This window comes from Dipodomys ordii, unplaced genomic scaffold (assembly GCF_000151885.1).
Source record: "Dipodomys ordii isolate 6190 unplaced genomic scaffold, Dord_2.0 Scaffold57, whole genome shotgun sequence".
Lineage (NCBI taxonomy): Eukaryota > Metazoa > Chordata > Mammalia > Rodentia > Heteromyidae > Dipodomys > Dipodomys ordii.
The window spans coordinates 1,701,094-1,715,981 of record NW_012267273.1 but is presented as its reverse complement, the minus strand read 5'-3'; positions in this window follow the sequence as shown (position 1 = coordinate 1,715,981).

The window sequence follows — 14,888 nt, the reverse complement described above, 5'->3', positions numbered from 1 at the left end:
TGTTGTTTTGATTTGCATTTCTTTTATAGTTAAGGAGGTTGAGCATTTCTTCATGTGTCTATTGGCCATCCTTCTTTCCTCTTCAGAGAAGTTTCTCTTGAAGTCTTTAGCTCACTTATTTATTGGGCAGTTGTTTCTTTGAGGATTTGTTGTTGGGGGGTTTAAATTTTTGAGTTCCCAGTATATTTAGATATGAGACCCTTGTCCATTATATGGCTAGTGAAGATCTTCTCCCAATCGTGGGCTTTCTATTGATCTTGCTAATTATGACCTTTCCCATGCAGCAGCAATTTCATGCAATCCCATTTGTCCAACCTTTAGTTGATTTGTTGTGTTTCTGGGTCTCTTTTAAGAAAACTTCGGCCTGTGCCAAGGAGACCTAGGGTTTCTCCTAGCCACCCTGTAATGTTTTCAGTATCTGCTTTAACTCCGAGGTCTTTGATCCATTTGAAGTTGATTCTGGTGCAGGGTGATATATAAGAATCTAGGTTTACTCTTCTAGGGGTGAATAACCAATCTTGCCAGCATCATTTACTGAAGAGGCTGTCTATCTTCCATTCTATTTTTTAGCTCCCTTATTGAGGATTAGATGGCTATAGGTCTGTGGGTTCATTTCTGGGTTTCTAATTCTATTCCATTGGTCCTGAGGTCTGTTCTTTTGCCAGTACCAAGCTGTTTTGATTACCATGGCTTTGTAGTAGAGTTTGAAATTTGGTACTGATATTCCTCCAGCACTGTTCTTTCTGTTAAGGATTGTTTTTTTTTTTTTTGCTATTCTGGGTCTTTTCTTGTTCAATATGGATTTTTGGATTGCTTCTTCTATTTCCATGAAGAATGAGGTTGGAATATTGATAGGTATCACATTGAATTTGTCGATAGCCTTGGGAAGTATTGTCATTTTCATGATGTTGATCCTTCCAATCCAGAAGTATGGGAGGTCTTTCCACTTTTGAGTTCTGTTTTGATTTCCTTTTTTAGGTTTTTAAAATTTTCATCATAAAGGTCCTTCACTTCTTTGGTTAATTCCTAGGTATTTTATTTTTTGTGGAGTTGCTTTCCTGATTTCAGCCATGCTTTTCTCACTGTTGACATACAGAAAAGCCATTGATTTTTGAGGGTTAATTGTTTTACCTTGCTACTTTGCCAAAATTTTGAATCAGCTTGAGTAATTTGGGAATGGAGTCGATGGGATTCTTTAAATACAAGATCATGTCATCTGCAAAGAGGGAGAGTTTTACTTCATCTTTCCCTATTTGGATCCCTTTTATGGTTGCATCTTGTCTTATTAGCCAGGCATTCTAATACTAAATTGAAGAGAGTGGAGAGAGTGGAGAGATTCTTAAATGCAGTGCCAAAAACATTCACTGGAGACAATGCAGCGTTTATACAAATGATCCTGTAGAAGAGTAAAACTATATCGCCATCTCTTACTTCATACTAATATCAATTCAATGTGGTCAAAGACCTTAATATAAGACCTGAAACTTTCAAACTACTAGAGAAAACACTTCAAGATTTTGGAATAGGCTTAAGTATGACTGTGATAGCTCAGGAAGCAGAGGAAAAATGATAAATGCAATTGTATCAAATTAAGAAGCTTTTGTACCTCAGAAAAATAATCAAGAAGAAAGAAACAGCCTATCTTTTTTTCTATCTTTCGACAGAAAAAAGTCTTTGTTGGTTATTCTTCTGACAAGGTATTTAAAATCTCCAATACATAAAAAAGTTGAAAAACTAAACAGCAAATGAATAAGTAATTCCATCAACAGCTGGAAAAATGAATCACACAGTTGTCCAAAACCAAAGTATGAATGGACAATAAATACACGAAAAAAGTCAATGTATTTTAGCCATTGGGAAGAGCTATCCCCTAGAAAATAAACAACCAACAATTCTAGTGAGGCCATGGGAAATGGGAATGTAAAGGAACCTTCATACGCAGTAGCTCTACCACCTAATCCATGTCCCAGCCCTTCATGCTTCCTTTTCTTTTTGTAGTGTGGATATAAATTAATACATCCACTCTGGCAAACAATATGAAAATTTCTTAAATATAGAACTGCCATATGATCCTCCCATACCCTCCCTGTATACCCAAAAGAACCAAAATCAGCACAGTATGTAGATCCCGCACACCCACATTGATCACAACAGCATTCACAATAGCCAAGTTCTGGTATCAGACTCCCTTGGTATCCAATTAGCAGATGACTGCATAAAGAAAATGTGATGTCTATATGTGATGGAATTTTATTCAGTAACAGAAGAATAAAGCCATGCTAATTACAGGAAATGAATGGAAATGGAGCTAATAGTAAGTAAAGTAAGCTAGACTCAGACGAATATTGTATTCGTATATTGTATTTGTATATACAAAATTTAGAATCTTTGAAGAAAGACATAAAAGAAGAAGGTAGATTGCTTTTGACAATGAAGAAAACCAGTGAGAATGTGGAAAGGGGACAAGACAAAATAATGAGGGGTCATTATCAGAGAACATCTCATATACACATATGCCTCCAAATGTCATAATGAAATGTATTATTCTATATAGGAAAAAAGATAAGGAATCCAGACACCTGTAATTCTTAGAGGACTGAGGTTTGAGGCTAGCCCTGGCAGAAAATTTCATAAGACCCAATTTCAAAATTAATCAGCAAATAACCAGGGCTGGATGTGTGGCTTACGTGAAGAAAGCCAGCCTACCAAGCATGAGTTCAACCCCCAGTAATGAAAGCAAACAAACAAAAATAATGGCATCATGGAAGTCATCATTTATTTACATGAATGCTTCTGAAATCATGAAGCAATGCTATGTGGAAGCAGTAGATGACAGCCAGAGATTACACCCTCCACGAAGGCAGAAATATCTCATTGTTAAGAGATAGAACCTTCCAAGTTTAACTGGAACCATCAGGAACAGTGAGAACTATGTTGCACAATCTCTCTAGGCCCCAATCTTAACCTATGCCTGGAGTATCATAGGAGCTCATTATGTGATCAAGTAGTTTGTTTGGACTGCTTAAAAACCAATCCCAATGTCATCAGTTTAAAACAGACATCTAACTCTTATTCAGGAGCTGTGGGTCAGCTCAGGGTGAATGAGTATCTAAGCTTAACTGAGCTTGATTGACTGCGGGTCTGGTGCAGATCTAGCCCACACATCTTTCATCCTCCTTAGCCTGGTAATCATCTGACACTCATTCTCCTGGCGATGACAGATGTCCTAGATGGGAAAAGAAAGCATATAAAGTTTAAAATGTACGGATGGAGATACTGTTCAAAGAAATTGTACTCATTACCTGACTTATAACAATAACCCCTCTAACAATAACCCCTCTGTACATCACCTCTACAATGTTCTTTCTAATGCATGGACAGAGCCAACAGGCTGTCACTCTCTTGCTCCAATTAGTCAAAGCAAGTTCCCTGGCTGTACCCCAAGTTATGAATTAAGGAAGTTTAAAACTTTAATGAATAGAGCTTCAAATTTACATGACAAAATGATAGATTAACAGTAGATAGACGAACAATTGGGGCCTATACCTCAATCTACCTTGATTAGTCAATACACGAGCAAAAGCCAAGTTTTATGTTTGCTGGACTACACAATTGGGAGAATGGTGAAGCAGAAGAGTTGAATATCGCCATGAATTACTTTGTATCATCATTTCATTAGGAAGCCTAATGTAAGATTACATATGAGCTCTTCTTAGGTACTTGATGAAAACTGCAGCTGTAATTCATAACATCTGAAACTCTCCAGTATGCCAGATATAAAAGATATCAAAGGCCAATCATAATTTTAAGCAGAAAGAGAGAGAGACAAAAAACAAATACTTGGTCCTCACCTTCTGTAACTCTCTGGGGTTTGTCTGAGAAGTAAAAAGTTGTAACCATCCATAATCACAAATTTCCCATGGAGAAATGAAGTGAAATCCAAGCCCTGATGTTATGCCTAGAAATTACCTATTCGTGGTATTAAACCACAAATGAATGGCACTAAAATGTCCTTAATCTTCCATTTCCCACAAACAGGCTCCTTATCCCTCACCAGAGTGTCCTCAATCTGAGAAACCATTAATGCTCTCTGGGCAAAGGCAATTATGTAAAAGACAGACAACTCCCTGCATATCTTAAATGCTGGTCTTCAATCCAGATGGTGCCTGAGAGGTAGGCTGCCTGTGACTTTGATTGATGGCTGTTGATCGGGTGGGCCTGTTAGTGCAGGCACTGAGCCTCAGCTAGTCTCTGTCCCTGCTTTCATCAACTGAGTTTTCTGAAAATGCTACTCTCTGATTACTTCAGAGGAGAATGACAAGGGTGAAAAAGGCATGTCTTTAATTATTATGGGCAATAGGAGGCTGGTGCAGAAACCTAAGTCCCTGAGATTTCTGGAAATAAAAGTTAAAATGCATATGTATGTGGAATTTCTTTTTTTTAAATTATTTTTGGGTCTGGTTGTGGGGCCTGAACTCTGGGCCTGGGCGCTGTCCCTCAGCTCTTCAGCTCAAGGCTAGCGCTCTACCACTTGAGCCACAGCGCCACTTCTGTTTTTTTTTTCTTTTTGCTTATGTGGTGCTGAGGAATCGAACCCAGGGCCTCATGCATGCAAGGCAAGCGCTCTACCACTGAGCCACTTTCCCAGCCCTATATGTGGAATTTCTATTGTAGAAAGCAGAACTCCATTTCAGACCAGTGACAAACTCCACAGGGTGTTTTGGACCTTGATGTAGTTTAGTGCTCACAATTCCTCAGAAAGACTGAGGTTTTTGTTTGTTTGTTTGTTTTGTTTTTACTTAATACTTTTTATAATTGTGAAAATACCATATAGAGGAGTAACAATTACATGGGCAAGATAATGAGTACATTTCTTATCAAGCATTGTTGCCTCCTCCTTTGTTTCCCCTTCCCATCCCCCCTGTCTCCCCACACAATCCTCCCCCCCCCTACCGATCAAAGTTATAAAGTTCATTTTTCAACATAACAAATTGTACATCTCATTGTTGCAATGGGTCTGCCTGTATCCCTATTTAAACAATTTGTTTCTTTCCTTCCCCTCCACAAATTATACCAACATGAAATACAGTGAAAGCAGGGGTTATACTGTGGGGGAGGGACACAAAGCAACAAAGAAATCATCTTATAAATATGTTAGAAACAATAGCATGAAAGAAAAAAAAGAACATTTGAATATTTATCTTGGGGTTCATTTCCCTAATAACAACTTATTTGACCTTTTCTGCTTGACTTATACATATACTAGTTATTGCGAATAAGGGAAACCATGGGACCTATGTTTCTTTGGGCCTGGCTTACTTCACTTAGTATAATTTTTTCCAAGTCTTTCCATTTCCTAACAAATAGGGCAATGTCATTCTTTCTGACTGAGACATTGTGTACCACATTTTCTTGATCCATTCATCTACTGAGGGGCATCTGGGTTGGCTCCATATCTTAGCTATAGTAAATAGTGCTGCAATAAACATAGTTGTGCTGGTAGTTTTAGTGTGGTCTTATTTGTGAACATTTGGGTAAATGCCCAAAAGTGGGATTGCTGGGTCATAGGGGAGCGTTTTGTGAAGTCTTTTGAGGAAACTCCATACTACTTTCCAAAGTGGTTGAACAAGTTTATACGCCCACCAACAATGCAGTAAGGTGCCCTTCTGTCTGCATCCCCTCCAGCATCTGTTGTTTTTAGAGTTCTTGATTTTAGCCATTGTAACTGGAGTGAGGTGGTATCTCAATGTTGTTTTGATTTGCATTTCTTTTATGGCTAGGGAGGTTGAGCATTTCTTTTTTTTTTATTGTGAAAATACTGGACAGAGGGGTTACAATTGCATAGGCAAGATAATGAGTACATTTCTTATCAAGCAATGTAGCCTCCTACTTTGTTTACCCTTCCCATCCCTTCCCAGCCTCACCCCGCCCTCCCACTCAATCCTTCCCCCCCCACCACCAAAGTTGTAAAGTTCGTTTTCGACATGACAACTTGAGCTTCTCATTGTTGCAATGGGTCCACCTGTATTCTTATTTAAACTAATTGATTTTCCCCTTCCTCTCCACAAATTATACTGACATCAAATACAGTGAAAGCAGGGGTTATACTGTGGGGGAGAGACATACAAAACAACAAAGAAATAATCTTATAAATGCATTAGAAACAAATGCATGAAAGAAAAAAATTAAAAACATATCTTAGGGTTCATTTTCCTAACATCACCTTATCTGACCTTTTCTGCTTGACTCATACATATACTAAATATTGCAAATAAGGGAAACCATGGGACCTATGTTTCTTTGGGCTTGGCTTCCTTCACTTAATATAATTTTTTCCAAGTCTTTCCATTTCCTAACAAATGGGGCAATGTCATTCTTCCTGATGGAGGCATAGAATTCCATTGTATATATATACCACATTTTCTTGATCCATTCATCTACTGAGGGGCATCTGGGTTGGTTCTATATCTTAGCTATAGTAAATAGTGCTGCAATAAACATAGTTGTGCTGGTAGCTTTAGTGTGGTCTTGTTTGTGAACATTTGGGTAAATGCCCAAAAGTGGGATTGCTGGGTCATAGGGGAGCTCTATGTGGAGTCTTTTGAGGAACCTCCATACTACATTCCAAAGTGGTTGAACAAGTTTACACTCCCACCAACAATGCAGTATGGTTCCCTTTGTCCACATCCCCTCCAGCATCTGTTGTTATTAGTGTTCTTGATTATAGCCATTCTAACAGGGGTGAGGTGGTATCTCAATGTTGTTTTGATTTGCATTTCTTTTATGGCTAGAGAGGTTGAGCATTTCTTCATGTGTCTATTGGCCATCCTTTTTTCCTCTTCTGAGAAGTTTCTCTTGAAGTCTTTAGCCCACTTATTTATTGGGCAGTTGTTTCTTTGAGGATTTGTTGTTGGAGGATTTAATTTTTTGAGTTCCCAGTATATTTTAAATATGAGACCCTTGTCCATTGTATGGCTAGTGAAGATCTTCTCCCAACTTTTAATATGGATTATTCTGTGGGTTTGCCAACATCTTCCTTTCTGAGAGCAGATATCCTAATTTCTTTCCTTTTGACTCTGTGTAATGAGAAGGGGAGTTCTCTAGAGACAGAATCTCCTACTGGTGCTTTTTTTAGAGGGTTTCTTGTCCTTTATACATCAGATAGGCCCCTATGTGGCCTGTTAAATACAAGGTAGACAGGACCATGTGTACACTGTGAGTTGATTATAGTGTTTAAACAGAATGTCTTTCTTCCTTTCCTTCTAGTTTCTTCTTTTTTTCTTTTTCGTGATGGTCATGGGCCTTGAACTCTAGGCCTGGGAGCTCTCTCTCAGATCTTCAGCTCAAGGCTAGTGCTCTACCACTTGAGCCACAGTACCACTTCCAGCTTTTTCTGCTCATGTGGTGCTGAAGAATTGAACCCAGGGCCTCATGCATGCAAGGCAAGCAGTCTACTACTGAACCACCTTCCCAGCCCTCCTTCTCTTTTCTTTTGAAACAACCTCTTTTAGGCCAAGCTGCCCTCAAACTCGTGATGTTCCTGTCTCAGTCTTTCCAAAGCAAGGATTTCAAGCATGTACTACCATGCATCGCTTAAGCTCAATTCTAAATAAAAGAAAAGACTGCAAAACAATTCATTATGTGACTAGCTAAGACAGACCATTCATAAACATATTTTTGATTGATGATGCTAGTTGGCCCTAAGAAATATGGATAAATTGAAATTCTCTGCTCTCTTCAGTATGCTTATTATACTTACTGCAGTGACTTTTAAATTAATTATCCACTTGGCTTTGTTGAATTGCATTTCCTCAAATTCCCTTTACTATTGGTTTCTGGTAGCATGGACCACAAAACTGATGCTGATAGGTGAATTGTGAGGAGAAAGTGATACTGCAGCCATTTTATAGATCACCCATTTTGACACTTATGTGTTTTGTGAACATAAAGCAGGAGTTGTTATCAACTGTTTCTCCCAGGGTCCCTGTATCCTGTCCCACTCCTGCTGAGTGTTAAACTCTGGGAAGCTATTGGCTCCTACCCCGCCAAGGATAGGTACCACAAGAACACTGACACCAATCTCTTTTTTCCATGGGCTCCAATGCCTGTGATCTTCAACCTCTCTTTTTCTCTACCTCCCCCAATGTACATCCATCTTTCTTTATCAAATTCCTACCCTGAGGACTTAGAGGTCTACCATCAGACACAGAAACAATAGTCTTGCAGTATAACTGAACCAGTTCCGACAACTGTGTAAAGTCAAATCTTTCCAACTAAATGCAATAAGGTACTTGGCTGAGGAGTCAGTAGGACAAAGCTGTCAACTGTGGATCCTTACTGACTATCTTTGAGACAGAATCCTGCCTGGGATGGCTACCTGCCTTACACTGAACATCTTTTCTACTCCATGTATTTACTGCCATGATGTCTGTCTCATTCCAGCCCCCCAAACAAGAGAAACACCAACAATGGACTGAAACCTCCGAAGCCGGGGCCTAAATGTCCCCACTCCTTTAAAGTTCCCTGTCTTAGGTGTTTTGCCATAGTGATAGAATGCTGATTAACACAGTGAGAAACACTATTTCTGGACTTAAGTTACTTCATACTTTTCCTTCATGTACATTCTGCTCAGTTCTAGGCTAAATAATCAAGGGAAAGTCTCTAAAGGTCTCTTCAACTCTCCTCTTTCCAGTTTTATCTTCTCTGGTACTTTGCGCTGTGGACTCTAGCTGACTACACTAGTTGTTCTTTCTCTTCATGTTTTGGAAAAGTCTGTGTCCAAAATGCTAAAAGCTTCTCCCCCTAGACTGCAGCCTAGAAACTCTCTCAACATTTGAGACAGTTGTAGAACTTCAGGCATTAGTCTCCCATATCACTTGATGAACAGTGTCTGAAAACATGACTTATAGCTTTTGTCTGCTTGTCTAGTTGTTTAGGAGAGAAAAATCTGGTCCATGCTACTGTATCTTAACAGAAAAGCCAAGGAAAATCATTTAGATATAAATTTTTGCAGAGTAAATCTGTTTAACTTTGAAAGTATCCTTTGGATCTCAATGGACAAATGGATTGGGAAAATGTGGCATATGTACACAATAGAATTTATTCATTCATTAGAAAAATGATATAATACCATTTGTAAAAACATAGAAGGACTTGAAAAAAATTATGTTAAGTAAATTAAGTCAGGCCAAGAGAAACAAAGGGTGTATGTTTTCCCTTATATGTAGAAGCTAGAGTTAGCTTATAAACTTATGTGAATACATTGTGTGTTCTGGTAGGCAAGTATACAAATGTATTAACTGCAATATGGTAGATTCAAAGGAGAACACAAATAGTTTAATTCTTAGAAAGGCAAAATCAAAGTTCAGCAAAATAAAATTCCAGGAATAGGTACTTAAAAGGGGTGAAGTGGGATGGTATCAAGCAGAAAGGGGTGGACAAATGAAGAGAAGGGGAGAATGAAGTTGAGAATTCAGAGTATCTCCACAAAATGGAATGAGGGAAAAAGTGCATAGGGAAAACATGGCTGAAAAGGTTGAAAGGGGTGACATGAATCAAGAAATATTATTCATAAACTTCTTTTGTAAATGGTGATTCCTTTGTACAATAACTTGCAGATAATAAAAATCAGAGATATAGAAAGCTCCATGCAAAGTCTGGTTTTACTCATCAACTGGAAACTACTTCTTATCAGGCAGAGCTCAGAGCAGGAGAATTGGAGACCAGAGTCTAGCAAACGGAGCCTCTTCCAGCCATGCAAGTCCATAAGACTTTCCCAACCTGAAACAGAGACAGAGTTGAGACTGCTGGTGCATACAGTGTAAATGACTCACCAGGTCCTCTCTCTCCAAAAAATCTGTCTTCTGGTTGCTAGGGAACATCACAAAAGGAAACAGAAAGCTAATTAACACACCTTGTAGGTCACCTCCAATAAGTCAAACAAAAATCTGTCAGCATCAACAAGGAATAATTTCAACACTCACAAATGGTACCCATAAAATATCAAAAAAAAATCCATAACCTTCTTCTCAGTTAAAATTTTAATTTAAAATGTTGACTTTGTTACTGTTCCTTTTAGTTTTTCCCTGATTTTTTTGCCTTTGTTATTTGATTGTTCACTACACACACACACACACACACACACACACACACACACACACACACATATATTTGTTGGTCATGGGGGCTGAAATCTGGGTCTGGGTGCTGTCCTTCAGCTCTTTAGCTCAAGGCTAGTGCTATACCACTTGAGCCATAGCTCCACTTCTGGCTTTTTTTCTGCTTATGTGGTGCTGAGGAATCGAACCCAGCGGCTCAAGCATGCAAGGCAAGCACTCTACCACTGAGCCACCTTCCCAGCTCTGATTGTTCACTTTTTTAATAGAGACTTGTAAACCATACCAACTGGTACGGTTTTTATTCTTTTATACGCTTTTATCTTTTCATAGTGCAACTTTATTTTCTTTGCTTGTATCCTTTCCCATGTATTTCTTATCTATTTTGTTTTGCAATTCTTAGTTTCATTGACTGCTTTATTCTAAGATAGATACATATTTTCTTTTTCCTTCTTTCAGTCTTTGACAGTCTTTTCAGAGAACCCAGCTATTCTAGGACTTTAGTCCAATTTCTTCAAGAAAGTTATCAAGATGCATTGTTACTCACAAACTACATGTTGAATCGAAACCCCTAGGTACACATGCTTGAAGATTAAAAATACATTTAAAAATGTAAATGTGGGAATTACACATGTGAACTCTAACACATTTTTCAATGTTCAAGTTTTGGCTATCTTTTCTTTCCCCTCTCCTATCACCCTTTCTACTTTTATTTTCTTAATGTCCTTATTCAGTTCCCTCTCTTATTTCTCTTCCCACCTCAATCCTTTATTATCATTGCTTTCATCAGATTTAAGTTGTCAAATTTTGTTTCTTCATTTTCTTTCCTTTTCTCATGTCTCTTCTCTTCCCTCCTTTCCCTTCCATTCCCCTTTCCTTCTGGCCCTTTTCCTTGCCTTCCTTTCCCTTCCCTTTCCCCTCAACCTTTAGGTTGTTCTATTCTACTGCAAGCTATTTCTTTTTTGATCCTGCTCCCTGAGTGGAACAGGTATTTCAGATGTTTCAGACCTTGATGTGTCAGAACTGTCTGACAGATACTACATGGTCATCTACACCTGTCCCTGTAAAAGTATGTGGAAACATGTCTCTCTCTCACTTTGTATCAAGAAATGGCTCAAGTTGTTTTATGCATTCTCCATTTGCTTATAGTACACACAAAGGACTGCAGGGAACTTTTTCAAGTTGCTAATGGAGCAATTAAGCCCAGGTACTTAAATGAAAACACCTGATTTCTTCTCCCTAGAAAGGAATTATGCTTCCTATTTCACAAGCTTCTTTGAAGATTAAGAAATTGATATTTTCCACACAGGTTGAGAACCCTGGATAAATGTCTCCATTAGATGTTTTAGATTTTTATGAAAATTTGTTTTACTGGAGTATTTATTGTGAACTATAAAAGCAAAATGACAAACTGGCAGAGTATCGCTAGAACTAGATATTGAGCACTTAAAATCTGACTAGCAGGACTAGGAAACTGAATTTACATGTTATTTATGTTAATTTAAATGTAAATTTTAATGGACATATGTGGCTAGTGGCTGCAAGACACAGCTCATTCATGGAAAAAATAACCAAAATGGGAGTATTTACTCTCTCTCTCTCTCTCTCTCTCTCTCTCTTTGCCAGTAATGGGCCTGAACTCTGGGCCTGGGCACTGTCCCTCAGCTCTTCAGCTCAAGGCTAGTGCTCTACCACTTGAGCCACAGCGCCACTTCTGGCTTTTTTCTTTTTGCTTATGTGCTGCTGAGGAATCAAACCCAGGGCCTCATGCATGCAAGGCAAGTGCTCTACCACTGAGCCACCTTCCCAGCCCCAGAGTATTTACTATCTAAAGGGTACTGCTGATGTACAAGTTCTAATACATAACAATTTTAACAACACATTTACTACAACTTTGTTACCTTTATAGTAGACTTTCATTAAACAATTTTGAAAATAACATGCTCCCCTCAGGAAATATAAAATATAACAAAATATTTAATTAAACAATAATAAGTAGGCCATGTCAAATACTAGAACATATATATGCTTTATTCATATTCAAGAAGATATTGTATATAGGCTTTTTCAGCATTTCTCCTCAAACTTATTTAATCCCTGAACTTCTTTAATCCACAGAATCCCTATTCATATATTTTTAAATTGGGTTTAGGAATTCTGTATATTTTTATGACCAATATTCCAATCCTAATAGCAGGGTGAAAACTTTCACAACTGTACTCTTTAGGGATGCAAATGAAAATATGGCTTTGTTATTTCCCTGTAGCTAACCAAATTTATATTTTATAAGATTCCCTCCCTGAGGACTGGTTGGAAACCAGAAGGTTAAACCTGCTACTTAATGCTAGCACAATCTTCTCCTTTGTCAGTGATCCTGCTTCTAGAACCTTTAGATTCTCCCTGTACACCATCTCTCTTCAGCACCGTGTTTAGATGTGTGGTTCTGTGACTAGGCAGCAGTAAGGCAGGAAGCTATGGATCCACCCAGATAAGAGTTTCTAGAAGTTGTTTTAATTCACACACACACACACAAAGAGAACACTGGTTAAATCTGAATTTCAAATTTTTAGTCTAACGATGGGGGCTAAAGAAATATTTTAATAAATATGTTAAAAATAATAGTAAGAAAGAAAAAACGTTTGAATCATTATGTTGGTATAATTTGTGGAGGGAAAGGGAAAAAGAAATTGTTTAAATAGGAATACAGCTGGACCCATTGCAACAATGAGATGTACAAGTTGCTATGTCAAAAATGAAAATGAACTTCACAGCTTTGGCGCAGGTCGGGGGGACCAGGAGGAGATGGAAAGGGATTCGAAGGGGAAACCAAGGAGGAGGCAACAATGCTTGATAAGAAATGCACTCATTACATTGTCCATGTAATTGTAACCCCTCTGTATGGTATTTTTACAATAAAAAAAAGAAAGTAGAAGATAAGCAATGATAAAAAATATATATTTTTTTTAATTTTTTGCTGTTTTTTTCTGAAATCCCAATGTACTGAGACATCCTTCATTTTATCAGGTGATCCAACAGCACTATGAATCTCAGGGTGTGGACATCTACACATTGCTCTCCTTTGCAGACACCAAGAACCCTGCCTCCTCTCTAGCCACACCTCCTCTGCAGGTTTTCCCTAGTGCCTTTCCAGAAGGATAAAGAAAGCCTTGCAAACTCCCTGCTATATGAGCCAATTTAAAAAGTGGTTTCTTGGGCACTTCCTAGCTACCTCACTGGTTCTCAGCACCTTCTCCAAATCGGCATCCATTCTTAGAAGTGTAGGGAAAGCAGGATGTCGTTTTTTTGTTCTTGCTCATCTAGCTTCACTTTTCCCCACTCTACCAATAGGTAAAAGCCATCTTGCTTTTTCTGTTCCATCATTTCATTTATCCAGGGATACAAGCATGATAACCTAGTCATAAGAACAGGCAGATTACTTTCTGCAACATGAAGGAAGATTTAGTGACCTGGACAGATTCAAATGTAATTCTTTCTTTGTGACAATTTGAATTACGAGTACCCCAGGATGAAAATGCATTGCTTTCCAAAGAAGAAGAAATCATGACATTCAGAAAACAGGACCACCACAGCTGGCTGCCTATCTTTCAGACAGGTGCACTTACTTCCCTTGCTTTCCCATCCAGTTTCATGTATTTTGGGTTGCTTGCTTTACTATAATATCCATAGAAAAGAAATACATCTTTCCATTAAAATAAATAATAAAACAATTTTCACCTACCTACATACAGAGTGAGAAAGAGAGGGAAAGAGAGGGAGGGTTCAAGATATTTTGATCAAACATAGCATGTTGGAGCCCATTCCAACCCTACTTTGAACTAAAATTCTCTTCCCAAGCAGCCAGAAACTGTATAAAAGACAGAACTGCCAAAAGAACAGAGAGATCTGTTTCAAATAAGAACATGTCACCTCTCAACCAAGAAGTTCTGAAGCAAATAACTAGAGGGCAGGCATTCTTTCTGGGCTTACATTTCCTCCCTACCAAATACTTAACCTGATAACTCTTTGTAAATTAATGTTCTGAGACTGGTTATCTATCACTGCCTGCTTACTTCAGAATTGAATTCCTTGCATGTTCTCATGGGTTCCTGGCCTCTGGGAAAGGAACTGACTTTCTCACTTGCCATTTATTAAGGAAGTCTAAACTTACTTTGAAATAAACAATTCTGCCCTCTTTGGATGGCTGGGAGAATAGGGGAGTTCTGAAGATGAGAATCTTCTCCACATTTGTTAGGGTTTGTTTTCCTCTGTGCACACTCACTTCATGTCCATGGGAAGGAAGCCCATTCGAGTCTGTGCATGAGCCTGAATCACTTGGTGACTGCTTGATGAATTTTTGCTGTCAATTGTGCTACACTAGTTCCTGCTCATCACATTGACAGTGAGTATAAGAAAGGGTTTCTTCTTATGTCTTGATTCCAGAGTTGATATTCAAATTTTTCTCCTTCTTTCCTACTGCTCTATCTTCTTGCTTAACAGAAAATGTGCAAAGTGGAGAAAGAGGGCAAAAGAACGCAACCCAGGCTCGGTGTTGGATTTCTTTTTTTTTTTTAATTGTGAAAGTACTGTACACAGGGGTTACAATTACATGGGCAAGATAATGAGTACATTTCTTATCAAGCATTGTAGCCTCCTCCTTTGTTTCCCCTTCCCATCCCCCCACCCACCACCCAAACCTCCCCGCCCTCCCCACCAAAGTTGTAAAGTTCGTTTTCAATATAATGATTTGTACTTCTCATTGTTGTAACTGGTCTA